Raw genomic sequence first — 6,000 nt, 5'->3', positions numbered from 1 at the left:
CTCCAACAACTACAGCTTTCAAAAACTACATAGGTTTGCGATACAAAATCGAACATGAAATTGCATTAATGAATGACAAATTAACAGTCCACGAGCAAAAATGGCATGTATTAAAAGAAAAATTACATTTAAGCAACACCCTCTAGTACAGTCTTTTCTTTTCTTCTTTTACATTTTCGTAGTTTATAAATGTTTTAATTACTTAATATTTTAGTATTATTATTTAGTTAAACATTGATTTTGCCCTTTGGTTTTGTCATTTCCTTTCTTTTTTATCAGGTTGTTTAACAATACAAAAATGTCTACTCTTTTCTGTATGTGCACCACTCTCATATCTTTAATAAGCATTACATGATCAACACCATATGTTTTACATTACGTGTGTATGTGATTAATTGTGTTGTGTAATGTGGAATAATTAATAAAAAAAAACAACAACAAAAAACAAAAAAATCTTTGTTATTGTTTATCGGAGGTCTGTGTTTGTGTACAAGAGTGTAAAATACAAAACGTCAAACTTTCTTCGTTGAATGAAGCCTTGGATATACCAAGTGTCCTGCCATTGATATATCGTAATTCTAACGTCTAAATACAGCATAATGTACATTGCCGAGATGCCATGCTATTTTAATATTAAATTTGCTTTTTAATTTAGATACCACGTCCTTCATAGTTCAATATAACGAGGGTTGTCTTATTAAGTAAATAATAAAAACAGATGCAAGTACACCTGCACATGTTTCCTGCTGAATATGCCTCCGCTCATGTTATTTTAACGTGTCATTTACGACGGTATTTCCAACAAACCCATCTAACTTGGTTACACAAGCAATATATCAATATTCCGAACTTTGGCAGCATGCAAGCCTACAATAAGATCCCATAAGGTATATATTGACACTAACCATTTGAATGATGGATGAAATAATCAAACATACTTCGGATTCACGCAATCTTTACGAGTTAATAAATACACAGAGACCAGTCTTTGCCTGAATTATTGACGTATTTTAGTTCATGCTTTTCAATGGTTTATGGAAATATAAGTGTATTACATTCTGCTAAAACTAACACTTTGATACCGGGAGTTCATAGAACTAGTATTTCATTGTTTAACTCATTCAGTCTATTGTTGTTGTTTTTAAAAAAGGAACGTAATTGCAATCCGTTAAAACAAAGAATAAACGTATACTATGCTACTCATATTGGCTCGATGTTGCGCGTGAATGAGGTATTGAGTTGCGGGGAAAACCGGAGTTCTCGTGAAAAACTAACTAGTCTGGCTAATTGGCATCTAACCAAAATCATATGCGCGAAACCGAGAATCATTTGGTGAAAGTTATTTTATAAAATCCAAGATTTTAGGAATGTACATACACTGCTGAAACTTAATTGAGGCTTAACATCTAAAAATGAAATTTGATAACAAAAGAATCAATATAACACTGCAGACGAAGAGAAACTACATTGACAGACTTCTATGAATTGCACTTAAGCGCTATCTCAATTATCGCAATGACAAGCAACGAAGAATCTGCGTGTAATAAAGATTATGACAACGGATAAAACCATAACATGAGCGGAAAGTGAGAGATAAATATTTATGTGAAAAACTACAGTAAAGACTACTGTTCTCAGTCTCTCTAAAACTGGAAATAATGACAACATTAAATGTAAGTGCGGGGCGACTTTTTACAGCTTCCACACGGCACTCAACCATAAGATGGTATCTTTTGCAGACAATCGATAACTGAGTGCAGTGTATAATAGTGGTGCGTTACAATATCCCGTGGAAGAATATTTAGATCTGATAGTTCTTATAGTGTCGCTTTATGGCAACGACTTAGGAAACGTCAGCTGCTTTTGTTTGTCTGAACTTTTTGTAAATTGGAATCCCTTGCATATGTGGTTCACTCTTGTGACGCCACCCTCGAAAATGGCACAGTTCTACAGAGTTGAATTAATTTACTTGATGAGTATGCGATTAATATTGTTTTGTTTTTTTCAACATGGACAAGCCAATATAATTTAATGTTGGCGAACTACCATTCAATCTGTCCTTGACCATTCACCAATGTATATGAATGATGTATCAGACACGCTTGATCAATTGGTGATCATTTTGTACCAAGATAAATTAAAATTCCCAGAAGCATGGCCAAGTCACAGCCCAGACAAGCTGAATTCAATCGAAACTGACAATAACTATTAAGAGTGACCATGACATTTTGACTATTGTTTTGAATCTTTCAACAGACACGCCGGATTCTTATTGTGAACATTTGTACCTAGCATTGATATATGGAAGTGTCTAACCTTAAATGAGATATATACGATGTATACATTGAGAAGGTATTACATCATCAGGACATTGTCAGGACATGGTCAGAACATCGGCGAAAAAAGCAACAGCCAGTGACTGTATAAATGTTTCAATATGCCTAATAATGGTTGCCGATGCTCTGCCCGAGCAACCATTGCGACGGTAACGCAAATACTCATGTATCAAACAGCTGAAGGTCCTGTGATCAGATGCGCATCAGTAGAACAACGGCGCAGTCTCGGTATAACAGTAAAGTGACAGATAAGTGATCGGTAGCACCTAGGCTCTTACATCGGTAGAACAACAGTATTACAACGCCGGTATTACACCGTCATTGCTACGGCCGATTGTGATTTCTCAATTGATTTCTTGAGGGAGCTCCGCCAATTTTCGCCCCGTTGTTTATTGTGAATTCAGGTTTAGTCCAGGCGAGGCACATAGGTAGTATGGGACAGGACATTTGTAGAAACCTTCCTATCAATTAGCTTTAATACAATCATTTGGTAATCGTTAGTAGGAATTATTAATTAGTTGGAATCTTCATATTCGATAGTAGAAAGCTGCTGATTCAAACGAAGACATAACGAACAACAACCACTTAAGACAAAAGAACATCAAATCAAGCTGTTAATTAGTTACATGTACGCGTTCAATGTCGTTTAAGCCATTACGAAGTACATCTATATAGGTTTTACTTGAATGTATGACTCCTATGCTTGTCCCTGTAATTTACATTGAATTAATCATATCGTCGCGCGCGTAAAACAATAATGTTGTCAACATATGTTTCCTCCTTATATCAAGTCGAAAATCCCGTGGATATTGTAAATGGGATCTAGAGCAAACCCAGATGAAATAGAATCTTTCTCCTTTTATTCAAATATATCGCTTTTTTATTCTGGAAAAGAGCTCATTAAGAGACGAAAAAACAATAGAAACAAATTGCCTATTATGACGACAAATTTCACAATTTATGAGTTTCGCAGAATACGCTTCCATATACATGACTTTCGACGTTCTGTTAATTTACATGTATATAATCGGCAACGACACTACTTTTTGGCAAAATACTTTTTTGTATGATTGTTTATCTGTTGTTTTTGTGTACAATAGTGTAAAAAACATGTAATACTGTCTTCGTTAAACGAAACCTCCTTAGCAGGTGACCATACGATACAGCCATTCTCCTATCATTGCAATACATGGAAAGTTATCGTAAAACAGCATCCTGTATATTACGGGGATATAGCGTTGGATTATATCCTGACAAAACTAACAGTTTGAAACAATGAGTTTATTGAACTAGGATTTCACTTTTTTACTCATTTTACTCTGTTTAAAAGAAACGAACGTAATTGCGCTCCGTACTGTGAAAAGAAATCAACGAAATCATTACTGTGTTACTTGTAATACGTCACTCTCGTTGACACGACTTTGCCCGAAATTTAGGTCCAGCAATGTGGGGGAAACCGGAGTACCAGTTGAAAACTAACTTGTCTGACTTAGCGACCTCTAACCCAATTCCTTTGCGCCCAACCGGGAATCCTTGGTAAGATCCAAGGTTTTAGGAATGTGCTAACACTGATGAAACATAGTTGAGGCTTTACGTTTAAAAAAAAAACTTTAATAAAAAATACAATATTACACTGTTGACGAAGAGAAACTATTTGGCAGACTTCTAGAAATTGCACTTAAGCGCAATCTTAATTATCGTAATAACAAGCAACTAGTTCGTGTAATAAAGATTATGACAAAGGACGAAACCATGATATTAATGGTAAACGAGATATTAAGCAATAAGATGTTATCTTTTGCAGACAATCGATAATTTTGTACAGTGTATACTGACACATAAAGCGAGTGCGTTACACTATCCTGGAAGAATATTTTGACCTAATAATTCTAATAATGCTATTTTATTGAAAAGGCTCAGGAAACGAATGTTGCTCTTTTTTGTCTAAACTTTTTGTATGTTTTCTTTGCATGTGTAGTTACTCTTCTGCCGCCAACTAAGAAAATAAAACAGTTCTACAATTCTACCGTTCAACATTAGATAGAAGATGTTGGTATAACAATGTTTGTTTCATTTGTAGGTCTGTAAACGAAGCTCTATATAGATATCAGAGCGTGGTCGTACATGAGGTATGCATTGTTGCTTTTTTGATCGATTAACACTATAATCCTGTCGTTATAATCATGTACATTTGGTTAATATGCGCGTTCTTTTCAATGTATTGTACATACTCATAACGTTGTTCCTCTAGGCTAGGGCCAAGAGATCACTTAACTAAATAATTTTAAAAAAAATGTACCGCACATTTGTATAATGCACAAACAACATGCTGAAAGCCTTTTAAGGAAACTAACAAACCATATAGATTTGTAAACGGTCAATTGGAGGATGTTTATAGTTGTTTCAAACAACGTTATGAAAAGCAATCTATTCTGACATCCAAGCAAGATAAAAGGGGACAAATTAAGGCAACCCAAAGGCCATGACACGAAGCGAAAAGAGCGTATCTAGCAACAAAAAGTTATGACTGACCTAGTATAAACAATTAACAAGACAAACTGTGATACAAAGTATCACAGCGGGCCCACAAAGAGATCTACCATGTAAATATTTTGAAGTTGGCGATGGCTGATGTCGAGTCAAGGCTATGAAGAAATTAAAAGAAACCTATTTTGGTAAAACATTAGTCTATGTACAACTACAGTTTATATTAAACATTTCTTCCAGGTTTCAGTACAACTAACTTCAAGTTTTACAGAGGACAAAGTTTTGTGACAGACAGACAACACTAAATCAATATGTCTCTTGCTTACTCGGGAAAAGACATAAAAAAGGCAAACCAAAGTTACAGTTTTTGCACAAGCACAGCTGTAACAATACTTTTTTTTTGGTACCCATTTTTATATTCAGTAACAATTCTCGGGACATTTAGTTACTTATATCGAAAATAAGTTTCAATAACATATTAGTTAAATCACTTTGTAAATTGACACTAACTTTCAATGCATCAGAGTCAAGTTTTCATATATGTTACATTGGTCAGCTGAGGAATTGGTCAGTAACTTATCAATACGGCAGTATCAAGTTTCCCAAAAGCATACATTAGTCAGCTAAGAAATTGGTCATTCAATTCTGAATGAGGCAGTAATTGGTCATCTTTATGCACTGGACCATGAAATGTAATGACCATACAACAATTCAACACCCCGAGGGGCTTTGTGCGAAATGTGACAACACGCCTTTGAGGCTTAATGGACTATACAAGTTAATGAACAAATCATAAATAAAAATGAAATGATTACACTTATTTCGCCATAAATGATTCATGATTTATTTTTTTACATCATATAAACATTTCATTAGCAACAGTTTGCCTTATTTTCCACAAAACAACTTCGAAAATACAACAGATTAAAGAGAAATCTATTTCATTAAAAATGATCAATAATGGATTGGCAAACAACACTCTTTTGATCGTTTTTTGATGTAGTGCAGATTGTTTTCCACAAGTTGTAAGGCTAACATTTAAGATACGTTTACAATTAAAATAATTGGTTCAAACAATAGTAAATGAAACACCTAAAAGTAATTTAATCCGTGATATCTTCTCATCTTTTCACTTAATCAGCCAAAAAATACTCAATTCATTTCAATGAACTGCCAA

Source organism: Mya arenaria, chromosome 10 (genome assembly GCF_026914265.1).
Source record: "Mya arenaria isolate MELC-2E11 chromosome 10, ASM2691426v1".
NCBI lineage: Eukaryota > Metazoa > Mollusca > Bivalvia > Myida > Myidae > Mya > Mya arenaria.
This window is presented reverse-complemented; position numbering follows the sequence as displayed.